The sequence below is a fragment of the Ambystoma mexicanum genome, chromosome 7p, assembly GCF_040938575.1.
Source record: "Ambystoma mexicanum isolate Mex_15411 chromosome 7p, UKY_AmexF1_1, whole genome shotgun sequence".
Lineage (NCBI taxonomy): Eukaryota > Metazoa > Chordata > Amphibia > Caudata > Ambystomatidae > Ambystoma > Ambystoma mexicanum.
Window position 1 is genome coordinate 743,818,630 of NC_090939.1, and position 14,169 is coordinate 743,832,798.

Consider the following 14,169-nt stretch of genomic DNA (forward strand, 5'->3'; position numbering starts at 1 on the left):
CTATTCATGTACCACAACTGCGTTTCTGAACTAGCCTATTCCTGTACCACAACTGCACTTCTGAACTAGACTATTCCTGTACCACAACTGCATTTCTGAACTAGCCTATTCCTGTACCACAACTGCACTTCTGAATTAGCCTCTTCCTGTACTACAACTGCATTACCCATGCTGATTAGACTATTTAACATGCACTCCTCTCATGTTAGAAATACCTATTCTGCCTGTTAGTTCCATATTAGCCAGAATGTTTATACTGTCATCACTCACTACCATAGTGCACTTATGTATCTTCCCATAACCCACCGGATCGCACCACCCCCCAACACACCTCACACCTTCTCAACCACCTCACACTCTCACTCATCTCTGTAGCCAACTGGTCCATCTCCAACATGCCTCTCACACCCACAGCTCTCCCACCACCACTCAACCACAACCACATCACATCAGGACCATTACAGTACACCCAGCCCATCCATCGCACCATCAAACTCAAAGACCAACCACTCCTCCTCCACAGACTCTGCAGACTCAGAGCAAGAACCAAACTACTCATCACTCACCGCACCACGCCACCCACTACCGACCTCAGAAACATTAGACTCAGCTATCGCACCCCAACACAGTCTACACGCACACTTCCCCCATGCCACCAGACACCCTACACCCACACGCACTACCACTGCACCACGACCAGTCCCAACCACTCTTTTCCTCTCAATCACTCACCCACCACACCCCTGGCTACTAATCACAACGTTGACGTAAAACGCCCACCCACTCCATCCTCCACACAGAAATTAAATGCACACTCATCAACGCCCGCTCCCTCCCAGCACATGCACTGGAAATCAATGACCTCATCACTACCCACAAACTAGACCTACTAGCCATTTCTGAAACCTGGCTCCACGAAGCATCAAGCCCTGCCCTCTCCCTTGCCCTCCCTCAAGGATACACGATCCTTAGACAGGATTGAAAGCCTTCCAAAGGAGGCGATGTAGCCCTCATCTTCAAAGATACACTATCCGTTAGACTCTGCAACATAAGCTCCTCTTGGGAAAACAATGCTGATCTCCTCTCAGCCAAACTGTCACTCTTCCCCAACTGCACCATAAATATCCTAGCCACATACAGGCCGCCTGGCTCACCACCAGAATACCAAAAGCTCCTCCTCCAAAACATCAGAAATTATTTAAAAAGCTCAACCAAAACCATCCTACTCGGTGACCTTAACCTAGGTCTACATGATCCCAAAGCCAAACCAATCCTCACTAAATGAATTCAAAGAAATCTCATCCACGTACAAAAAAGCCATATTTCTAGCCAAATCAGACTCCTTCAACCAAAGAATCTCCAAAGATAACTCCAGATCCAGAGAAATCTTCTCCATATTCAAAGAACTCACTATCCCCGCAACTACACAGGACGAAATCATCAAAGACAAAGCTTGGTGCTCCAGCATTCAAGACGCTCTTATCAATAAAGTCAAAATGCTCCAAGAAAAAATACTAGCTCAGCGCAAAGCCCTCCCCAATCAGGACATCACACATGCACCCCCTAAACCCTGCTCTCAAATACCCCTCTTCGTCTTCAGAGACGTCATAGAGTTGGAAGTTACTGTCTTCCTCAAACATATCAAGCCATCCGCTTGGCAAAGGGAACATCTGCCCCCCTACCATCATTAGGGAATGCGCAGACGCTCTTACCCCCATCATCACAGTTTTTATTAATGCCTCCTTCTCCACTGGTATATTACCTCAAAGCCTAAAAGAAGCCTGGGTCCGTCCACTCATAAAAAGATGCCACCATCCAAACCTGGATGGCTATCAATGGCCTCTGCTTAAATGGGGATACAATGGAAATCATCATCCTAGGCCTTAAGGAAACCCTCGCCAAACACAACACTAAATACACTCACTTTTCCATCGACCACACCAACATACCAGTTTCGACATCAGTAAAGACCCTCGAAGTCTACTTAGACTGTACTCTATGACAAGACAAGTTAGCGCCATCTCATCTGCATCTGCTCTCACCACTAAATTTATAACAGCCATAAAACCATATCTAACCACTCAAAACTGCTTATCGATCGCCAGAGCCACAGTAGGAGCTAGACTTGACTACTGCAATGCCCTCCTAGCAGGCACATCTACTAAAAACATCAACAGGCTCCAAGTAGTTCAAAATAACGCACTCCGTGCAGCATTACACATACCTAAATGTAACCATATCTCACAGGCCGGACGCGAATCCCATTTGATCCCAGTCAAGGAAAGGATCAACTTCAAAATCCTCACCCTTACGCACAAATGCATCAATCTCTCTGCCCCTACCTACCTATCAGAAACTATAACCAAAAACATCTCAGTCCGCCCCACAAGGAGCACCCTCGCAAACCAACTCCCATAAGAAGAGCCAACGCCGGTGGCATTGGTTTCCCTCACATAGCACCCAAACTCTGGAACGCCCTCCCCGACGCACTCAGAGCAGAACCTTCCTTGCTCGCCTTTCGTAAATCCCTCAAAACCACACTATTCATATAACTCTCACCATTCACCATCACCCTAGCTCTCTTCGCCAGGCGAGCTCACAAGACACAACACCAACTAAGTAAATGTCAATGTAACCTTTAAGCGTGTATCGTAAAATGCAAATGTTCAATGTAAACACTATGCCTTCCCTTGTAACCAGATATGTATGTACTTTTGTAACAGCACCACGGTGCCCCCAGGCTGTTGTGCGCTTTAAAAATATGAATAAATAAATAAATATTCAAATGCAATAAATAAATAAATAGATATTGAAAGGACAATCCCGGCACACCCCGACATCGCTTCCTAGACACACTGGGCCTGATTCAACATGAAAAGAAGGGGAACAAATCAGGCGCTTCCCGTGTGCATTTCAGAGTTGCGCCTGCTGCCTCATGCTACATTCACAGGGCCTGGAAGTTGAGCAAATCTGGAAGCTCCTGGAGCATCTCTGAGATGTCCTGGAACAAATCTTTTATTCATCACGTTTGCACACGAAGGTGTTCCTGCGTCTCCAGGTTTGCTCCAGTTGTAGGCCTTGTGAATCAAGTGTACGGCAACCGGTGCAAATCGCAGATGCCCAGAAGCATCTTATAATTGGCGACTTGGGCCATTGCATCTATGAAATGGGCTCCTCTTTAAATTATAAACCAAAGTTGAGGATATTCAGTACGGATGCTTTTGTTAAAATGTACTTAGATATTCCCACATGAGCTAAATTGTATTGATTGCATGTTCATTTTGTTGAATCTTTAGAGTGCATTAGAAAATAATGTTATAGGGGGTCATTACGACCCAGGTGGTAAGTACACCAACTTTACCACCATGGTGTAAACTACGTTTACACCATGGTGGATGGCGGATTTACCGCCCCATTCCAAGGTGAGTGGGGCGGTAAATCCCCATTTCCCATTTACCCTTCCCCATTCCCATTTTTGCCCCATAGGGCATAATGGGAGTGGGGAAGGCGCTAATTACGGCACCGTAAAATACGGTGCCGTAATTAGCACCAAGGCGGTTTAGCGCCATGGATTTTAACGGGTGCTAAAAGCAGCCGTTAAAATTGGAATCAGGCGTTAAGGGTTAACGACGGCGTTAACCCTTAACGCCTGAGTTGTAATGAGGGTCATAGTCTCTAGGCTAAGTGTATATCCAAGCCTGATATATTGGGGGTCATTACGAGTCGGGCGGTAGGGGATACCGGGCACCAGTAAGGAGACCAGTGCCGGTAATCCCCTACCGCCCGATTCCAAGGTCCACTAACGAGAACCGCAAGGGACGTGTGATCAGACCACACGTCCCTTACGGGTCCCGTGAGGGGACCAGGCCATTAATTACGGGCCTGCAATTAGCAGGCCCGTAAATAGCGCCTTCCCCATTCCCATTGAGCCCTATAGGGGCTCAAATGGGAATGGGGAATGGTTGGTGCAATGGGGACTTACCGGTCCCGCCAGGGTCGGACTAGACCGGTAAGTCCCCATTGCACCACACCGGACTCGGTCCCGTTATTGGAGGCAGTCATGGCGCAAATAGCGCCATGACTACCTCCAATCTCGTAATGACCCCTTGGGCCTCATTACACGGAAGGCGGTGGTCCAGGGTGCTATTAGCACCCTGGACCATGCCGGTAAAATACCAGCACCGCCTTGGCGGAAAGGGGATTTACCGCCCCATTCCAAGGTTGGAGGGGCGGTAAATCCCCTTTCCGCCATTGCCCTTCCCCATTCCCATTTCTGCCCCATAGGGCTCTATGGGACTGGGGAAGGCGCTAATTACGGCACCGCAATTTTGCGGTGCCGTAATTAGCTCCGAGGTCCCTTAGCGGGTTGGTATTTAACGCCTGCAAAAAGCAGGCGTTAAAACTCCAACCCGCTAAGGGACCTCGTAGTACGGCGGTAAGGGTTAACGGTCACCGTTGCCATTAACGGTGACCGTTAACCCTTACCGCCGTCCGTGTAATGAGGCCCCTTGTCTGCTTTTTATTGGTTTCCATGATCGCCACTTGGTTGTTTTGATGTTTTCTCAGAAATTGAGATGATGCTATTTTAGAGCAATGGCGACATCTAGCGGGCTAAACAGTCAATCACATATAATTAAAGTCAAATAGTTATTGCTTAAGCTGGCCTTGTTTTCTCGTGGTGGACTGTTTTTCTCAATTTCAATTGTTCATTAATTCTAAACCCGTAGCAGGTTTGAAACATTTTGAATATTTTTAGCAGGAAGTGGCATCACTGCAGAGGGTAAGTGTTGCATCTGTACAAAGTGCACTTTCCGCCGTGGGGAGTATATTTTGCTTCAATCAGGGTAGACATTTTTGTGTAGCATTTTCAGCCAATAGCCTTTAATGCATGCTCTGTTAGATTAGAATCATTTAAAGATCATATGGGATAAAGCAAGAGAGAAGGGAACAAATAACAAATAAGAGCGGGCTCTGGGTGGATTAAGTATCAGGCCTCTGTGAGTCGTGGCTTGCGCCATCTTTTCCTCTGCCCACACCCCTCCGTCTCTCCTACACATGGCTTGCTGCTGTGGCAGTCTTTCATCTGTTGAATCACAGGGGGTAGGTACCACAGTAAGTCTGTGGACCTCCAGTCTCTTACAGGCTGGACATACCATGGTGTACCAGTACAGACTGAAACTGCAGTCAGGCAGGGCCTGCCATAAGAGCAGGTAAACACAGGAGCCATTTACGTGGCAAGCAATAGCTGTGCTTGCACATGAAAAGAATGATGAGAAATAGTGTGCTTCACATATAGATTAAAATATGTCTAACCCATGTCTTTGAAAGGACTGCAATGTGTTTAAATGGAGAATGGGCCTCATTAAGTGTGAGCCAGTCCAGAATTAAGGTCCGGACCGGCTCACTCCGTGTCTGCTGGTAGGGGCTGTGAACTAACAGCAGGCCTGACCAGGCGGTAGTTCAGGCCCCTAGCGGCAGATAAATCACTGAAACACCGTCCCCGTTAACAACGGTGCTAGTTCATCAGTGTTCCCATTCCCATGGAGTCCTATTGGACTCGCATCTTTGTAAATCTATTTATATCCTCTTGCATTCAAAGGTGGTGCTGGGCAATGAGCAGTCTCCATGAACTTTCTTGCTCGTGTCCACCATTTTCCTTTTGGCGCCTTCCCATTCGGTTTTTTGTCTAAGCAGCCGGTGCCAGGAAGCCGCATTGCTGGTGAAAGGTGCGCTCTACAAGTGTTATTACCATGACATTTCATCTGCTTGTGAGAGTGTGTGAAGAGCTGGCCTGCAGGATTCTAAGAACATCTGAGATTAGATTCTGGGACACTTCAAAATAAACCCAAAAAGTCTTCTTCCAAGGCTGTCCGATTCCTTTACACTTTGCACATCTACCCATAGTTCTGCTCAATCTTGATTATGCCGTTGAACTTTATTGCAAAAACCTCTCAGTGTTTTAGACATGGGGGTCATTACAAATTTGGCAGTCTGGTAAAAGTGGTGGTAAAAGTGGTGGTAATTCCGTTACCATCACTTTTTACCGCACTGCCAAACTACAGGTTTGCCGGTAAGGGTACCTGATGTACCTCTGCCCAAGAGCTGGAGGTAAATCAGGCCCCCACTGGCAAGAAACTGGAGGTATTATCGGCACTGGTATTACTGTTGCCGGTAATACGGGCAAAACCCTTCATGGAGTCCTATGGGACTCCATGGAATGGAGATTTACCGCCCTTCCTGCCACCTGTAATCTCTTGGTAATACTGGGATATCAGGCGGCGGGAACAGTAAGACCATTTCCCGGTATCCCTCCGGAATTACCGGCGGGATACTGGCAAACCTGTGATGACTCCTGTAGTCTTTCTGCTTGTTTTCTCAGGAATCTCTTGATCCAGTTTGCATCTGTTTCTGGTTTTTTTTTCAGGGTTTTCTGCACCTGTGGTTACCTCCTCAATGAGTTGGTTATTGTAATGCTGGGCTCTGGAAGTCCTTCATATGCTTCAGCATTGCATTGACTAGCAGGAAACGGTGGGTGCCTTTTCTTTTCTTGGCATCTCCAAATGTCATCACCTTTGAGTTGGTTCTATATATAATGAGAAGTGTTTTGGCAAAAACTATCCCATTTGTTCAAGTGGTGCCTCGGGGGCATTTGGAGTCCTGTTTAGTACGACTGAACCATCAACGCAAAGCAGCCACGCTAACTAGAGCCTATTAAACCATGGCACTTCTTTGGCCCTTTACCCATTTTGAGTGGCAGGTCATTTATGATAAGTGAGAAGAGTGTGGGGGCAACTGCAAGAATTTCGAATTTGTCATTGAATCCACCTCTCTGAGAGATCCTGCCATGGCCTGATGATCCAGAATTGAGCATTTGACTCATTCTTAATAAGAGAGGGTCCATGTTCGTCCTTTGCAGTTTTACCTATGGTTTTTGTCGGCTGGCTAGGTCAAATGTGATACTGAGATCTAGCCGCATAGGAAGAGATTTTCTTCGCTGCACTATAGTTGTATATGATATGCAGCAAAGCAAAGACTCGGTTAAGCGTTCATAGGCCAGGATGGAAGCGACCTAGTGCTGGGCTTAAGATGTTGACCTCTTCCACCCAATCTTGAATTGCCTTTAAGACCAGGCTAGTGAACATTTTACAATCGATATTGATTAGGCCTATTAGGCATCAAGAATTTGGATGGCCCGATGGGTCTTTTTCTGACAGTGGAATGATCACGCTGTAATGTCAGGTTCTGGAAACCTTTGCATATCCAGGAAGACCACAAAGTTGCGTGTGGGGATCCACCATTTAACAGGGCTTTAAAAAGCTCTGTGGGGTGTATTGCTTGGGCCTGGTGCTTTTCCTGTGCTCACCGGGGGCACAGCCAAACCTGACCATGCATCCATGTGCAACCTCTCAAGGCTGGGCATGTTGAATGTTATGAATACATACATGGAACGGTCTGAGCACAACTGAGCGAGGAACCAAAGAAGTGGAGAGGAGCAGAACAGACATTTACCAAAGCAGGCATCCAGTGGCAAAAGGAAGTCACCACGGCCCATAAACACCACATAGCCACTCCGCAAAATGCCACCACCATGACATCCAGTACTGACCTCAACACACGTGCAAATGAGTACTGACCACACGCACATGCACGCGCATGTATCCCATCAACCTGATAAAATCATCCTTGACAACCACTGTGTGTGCTACAACCACCAGGTCATACATCACACGTGTAACTGCAAACACGAGCCCAAACTGAACAACACTGGCCAGAGGGAACTCACTCACCCGTACCAACACAACCGACCAAGGGGAGCTTACACACACACACACACACACACATAATGTCAGACATATTGTTACCGTTTGCTGTGCCTTTAAGGCACACGCCCGCCAAACATGGGGACGTAGTTAATGACGAGGAGTCGAGGGAGTGTTGCCTCGGAGGCGACAGTTCCTGTTTGTACGCTAATAAAGCAAGTTGCATGTTTAATGCTCCACCGGCTCTGTGTCCTCCTTATTGCATAGGCCCATTCCGGGCTACATCTGGCGACAAAGGTCTTCTCCCGCGAGCCGGTGTCCATACCCGTGGGTGACTCCCACCACACATCCTCCTCCCACGCAATTGATTCCCACTGCGTGTCCTCCTCCTGCTTGCGCAGCCGGTAAATCCCACCGGGCCGCCTCCTCTTGCATCCAGGTGACTGCCTACAGCTCTCCGGTCATGGCGATCCCTCTGTGCTAGATCCGCTCAATGACGGACACCAGCCCTGCAGCAACAGCGATCCCACCATGCAATGCCTGCTCATAAACGAAGGCCAGCCCAGGACATGGCTGGCGCTCCCGACATAACGGCAGACCCAGGGGGCGGAGCAGCCCACGTGACAAAGGTCTACTGCATATACCCGCACCAGCACAAGGGTTTCCTCCAGCGCGGGCGCATCCACATGGTGAAATTGCTCACCCACCTTTTGTACACCGAGCGGGTGGCCACGACAACGAGTTGTGGGCCCGCCTGCCATGGGTTTGCCATTTTCTCCACGTGCCAAACAAGGTCAATGCAATCACTCCGGTGGCCCATAAGACAACAGACCCTGCTTGCAGCGCCCCCCCACAGACAGCGTATTCTCCTGTGCCTTCCCAGAGCCTGCAGGAGCAACGGAAGTGCACAATGCATGCGCACCATGCCCAGAGGACCAGACCTTATACGATTTGAGAGGATCCTCTCTGCAGGACCCATGTGTTCTCTTGCTTGACATCTTTGGACCACTATCAAGAGGGGGAGAGCCCAAAGTTGCCCGCTCACCACTGGTTCACAGCCCACGTGCTCCCTAATACGGGTGAGTCCTCTCCACCTGCTGAGTGGGATAGAGCTGCTGCCATGAGTAACCAATCCTCCCCGACCCCTGTGCAAAGCATGAAGTCCATACAGTTGCGCATGCCCCTTCCTTTCTCCATGACTCCTCAAGCTAATAAAGGACCTCGGTGGACTGAGTGGATGGAAGACTTTTACCATTTCGTTACAGGGTCTGGAGATCGAGACTCGCCTCACTTACGGGACGTTTACCTCATTTTGGTGGGGGGAGGGGAAAACAATTGTGAAAACCATCCCCACGGCAGACAAACCTGATTTTGCCTCCCTAATTGCTGCACTTGACAAGCTGCTGAACATTGAACCCAACTGAGACTATGAAAGATACCTCTTTAATCAATGCACGCAGAAGCCGCAGGAGACGGTAGATGAGGATCTAACTCGCCTGAGGGTCACGGAGGCACACTGCCAATTCAATGCTTTTTCCCTGGATGAAGCCATACGCCTGTGCATCATTGAACGCTGCCTATCACCTATGCTTAAGAAACAACTGCTAAAAAAAACCTCACCATCCCAGAGGTCAGTGAACTTGCCAGGATCTTCGAAAGGGTATACGCCCAACCTGCATCAATGGCAGGCATGCCTACACCAAAGCACAACACCACTGAGCTCATCGCTCCAGTCCAACAACCAATCTCATGGCCGGGAAACAGGGGTGTCAACAGTTACAGACAGCCCAACCAATAACCCCCTGGACAACAGAGACAGTACTACTGATGTGGTATTGCATTCCCACATTCAGGGTCCTTTCCAGATCTGTCACAAAGGTGTGCCAACTGCGGGAGAGACAGCCACTTCCAATCCATCTGCACAGAAGGAAAGCCATTCCCCACCATTAGACCACAGGCGCCCACCAGGATGCCATATTGGCCACCGCAACCCCAATACTTCCAGCAGTGGTTCTACCAACCAAGCCAAAGGAGGTATCTCCAGGCTGTCGATGAATACCACTACGAAGACTACCCGCAAAGTTATGCGGGCCATGTACAACCGCCTCAACTGGCTGATGAGTACGATGAACCCCCAGAAGGGTACCAAGAAGAAGAAAGCTAATACATGCCGACGCCCACTGGTGGCGCCTCATGCTATGACCTGTCAACGCAGGACGAGTATGTCAACCTTGTCCAAGACAGCGAAGAAGCCAAGGAAGCTCCACGGATCCAGGTCAAGATGGGCAACTGCCTTTTTCACTTCCTGGTATACTCTGGGGCCACCGTAAACATCATGGGGGAGCAAGAATACCTTAAAATCCCTGATGCACCGACACTTGAGCTGACCCACTCCAGGATCTTCCAGTGGGGCGCAGCCAAGCCCCTCCAGACCATCAGACATTATAGATGCCGTCTCTCGTCAAAGGAAGGCAAACCAACACAACCATCCATGCCATTCGATGTCCCACAAAGGGCTGGTGCCTCCTCAGCTATTACACAGCATTGTGCCTAGGACTCATTCACACTCATGTCGTAGCTGATGATGTGATAACGTCAGCCACAGTCAACCAGAAATATGAGGAGGCTGTAAGAGCCATCGGCACTGAAAACACCCAAGGTCTTATTACCAAACTTGACATTATAGTGAAATTCCCCCAGCTGTGCACAGGTCTAGGAAGGCTCAAGGGCCCCCCGATCAAGTTGCACATTGACCCTTCAGTGAGACCAGTCCCTCAACATCCCAGGAGAGTCGGATTCCATCTGCAAGAAGCAGTCTCCAGAGAGCTCGACCAACTGCCCCCAGACGGCATCATTGAGCTGGCAACTGGGCCCAACCCCTGGGTCTCACCCCCTGGTCATCGTGTCGAAAGAAGGAGGGAGGCTGCGGCTGTGCGTCGACATGAGGATGGCCAACACCACCATCCAGAGGGAGCGACACCCAGGTTCGTGCATTGAGGACTTGATCGTGTAACTCAACAACGCCTGCATGTTCTCTAAGCTCGATCTGATACAGGGGTACCATCAACTGGAACTGCATCCTGACTCCAGGTGGATAACAATATTTGCCACCCACGAGGTACTGTTTCGATACCAGAGATTAAACTTCGGTATCTCATCAGCGGCTGAGATCTTTCAGAAGGCTGTGAGGCAGATCATCAGGCCAATCACTGGAGTACTAAATTACAGTGATGACATTCTTATTTTTGGAGCATCCAAAGAGGCTCCTGATGCGGCTCTCCTTGCCACCTGTGCGGCAGTCCAGGTTGCAGGCCTGACACTCAACATAGACAAATGTCGATTCAGCAAGGCGAAGTTGAAATTTTTTAGACAATTTCTCTAGCGAAGGGATGACGCCCGACCCAGAGAAGGTGAATACAATCACCAAACTCAAAGAACCACAGCAGGTGGCGGACCGCTTAGGAGGTTGCTACAGAAAGAGGCCGTGTTCGAGTGGTCCCCGACATGTCAACAAGCATTTGAGTCCATCAAGAAGGCCCAAAAGGAGGCCCATCGCCTTGCGTACTTCAACCCCTCCTGGCATACAGAAATAACAGTGGATGCCAGCCCTGGTGGCCTGGGTGCTATCCTGGCACAGACAAGCAGTGCAGACATTAACCCCAGACACATTGTGGCGTACGCCAGCAGGGCCCTGTCTGCACCAGAGTCCACCTACGCCCAGGCCGAGAAAGAGAGCCTAGCCTCCATCTGGGCCTGCAAGCATTTCCATAACTTTGTCATTGGCAAGAAGTGTACACTGATAACCGACCATCAGGCCCTGCTATCACTATTTGGCAACCCACGTACCAAGATGCCCCCGAGAATCGAACGCTGGGGCATCAGGCTGCAGCAGTACGATTTCGACATTATGCACCAGGGGGCGACCTGAACCTGGCAGACTACCTGTCCCGCCACCCTGCAGGCCCTCCTGTCACCCGAGCGGGTGATGTTGCTTACATCGACTATGTGGCTGCTAGCTCCCTTCCGCCTGCCCTTTCCTTAGACACAGTCGCGGGCGCGTCCGCTGCCGACCTGACTACTGCTCTTGCCATCAGCCTTACGAACACCAGCAAATGGAAAGACTACAGACGAGCGACGCTGGCGCACCCGGGGGTGTGCAAGGAAGAAATAGAGAGGCTGGCGAGGGTGCAGTCCGAACTGGCCATCAAAGACCACAACATACCCCTGAGAGGCTGCCGAATTGTCAGTCCCGCCGCCCTGCGGGCTGACATTGTCCGATCTGCCCATGAGGGACACAGGGGAGCCGAAAAACACCAAAAGGCAATTAGGCTGCCATGTCTGGTTCCCCTTTTGAGTGGATCAAGAACTGCCTGGCATGCCAATGCACAGCACCGGCCGAACCCCCAGTGCCCCTGCAACCCACACAAATCCCAGAACGGCCATGGGAGAGAGTGGCCATCGATTTCTATGGACCTCTAGAATCCGGGGAGTATTTCCTTCTCCTCATCGATGAATACTCTCGATTCCCCATTGTTAAGAGACTGACCAGCACTGCTTTTCACCAGGTTGCAGCCACCCTGGACCACGTACTCAGCGAGTGGGGTATCCCGAGGATGATCAAGTCCGCTAATGGCCCGACGTTCAACGACCATGAGTTCGAAGCACTAGCAAAGCACCTTGGTTTCAAACACCTTAAGATAACACCCCGATGGCCACAGGTGAACGGCATAGCGGAACACTTCATGGCATTGATAAAGAAAACACTTCAGAGGGCTCGCATAGAGGCCACCAACCCCCATTAAGCCCTATGCCGGCTCTTACGAGATTATCGCAACACCCCGCACGAGGCCACCAACAGAACCCCGGCAGAACTGATGGTTCGGTATGACGTACACACACGCATTGTGAGAGATTCTTCGACCCCAGGTGCCGCTGATGCCGAGGTGGCCCAGAGGGATGCTGAGGTAAAGGAGAAAACGAAACAGGAGTCGGATGCCAGGCGTCGAGCGAGGCCCAAAGACTTCCAGATAGGGGACGAGGTTCTTCTCCAACAGCCCATGCTAAAGAAGACAGACTCTCGGTTTGCCCCGAGACCCATGTGCGTCACGGCTGTCAAAGGGACAATCGTAAGGGCCCAAAATGAAGACAAAGCAATCATGAGAAACAGCTCCCTCTTCAAACATTATGTCAAGACTGTGAATCTCCCCCACCGGAACCAGATCCAGTGCCATGTGAACCACGAGATGGCCTATGGGTCCCGCCTGGAGGGGATGCAAGTCAAGAAGGAACCTTGGTAGACGGCCCTGCAGAAGGAGAAACGGGCAACTGCCAAAGCAGACGCCAGCGAGTAAAGAAGAGACCATTACTCTGTGTCGAGGAATGTTAGCCCGGATCTTTGAACATTTGTCCGGGGGTGGTGTTACTGTTTGCTGTGCCTTTAAGGCACACGCCCGCCAAACATGGGGGCATAGTTAATGATGAGGAGTTGGGGGGAGGAGTGTTGGCACAGAGGTGTCAGTTCCTGTTTGTACGCTAATAAAGCAAGTTGCATGTTTAACGCTTCACCGGCTCTGCGTCCTCCTTATTGCGTAGGCCCATTTGTTGCCCGACTACAGCTATCACTGCTCTTGCTCAACTCTCCTAGTTGCTTAATGACGTTAAGGTGAAGCTCAGCAAATTGTTGATTGAATACTGCTGACATGAAACATATGCATCGATGCACTAACATAAGGTGCACAGCAGATGGCACAACATCTTCACCACGAGGATACCGCATCCGTCCTCACAAGCCTCCACATGATTTACAATTCTGGATGCTACCTACCCACCTCAACCGGATCACTACTATTATATTTCACAAGCGCAACACTCCATGTTGCTGGCATGCTATAATTCCAACACGCGACACTGCCAGAAAGAGGAGTGACACACAAACACTCTTAAATGCAGAACTTCAGGCATACATACATAGACAGTTGTACTCTCTAATACATAGAGCGGTGTAACTCTGCCAGTTGTTGGAACATCACAAACCTATTAAAAAACAAATTAATCCTTGCTCGGTAACACCTATTTTGCCTAGGTGCAATGCATACCCAGCACGAACCATGGCCATCTACACAACCACATATCAGGTGGAACCTTGCCAGTTGCTGGAATATCTCGAACAATTTTGTACTACAGTGTAAATAATAATCAGGAATCATGGACGCATTGTGAATCCATCTGTAAAACCTACCAGAAGCTTCTAGACTAGCTTAATTCAACTTCTTAAACGCTGCTAGAACAAACCATGTAGCTTATGATATTACTAGTAACTATTGTCAGAGCTTACTCGCAACCTTTAACAAAATATTGCTTCCAGGAAAAGAACTAAAACTATTACATTGAAAACAACGCTTGGTAACTT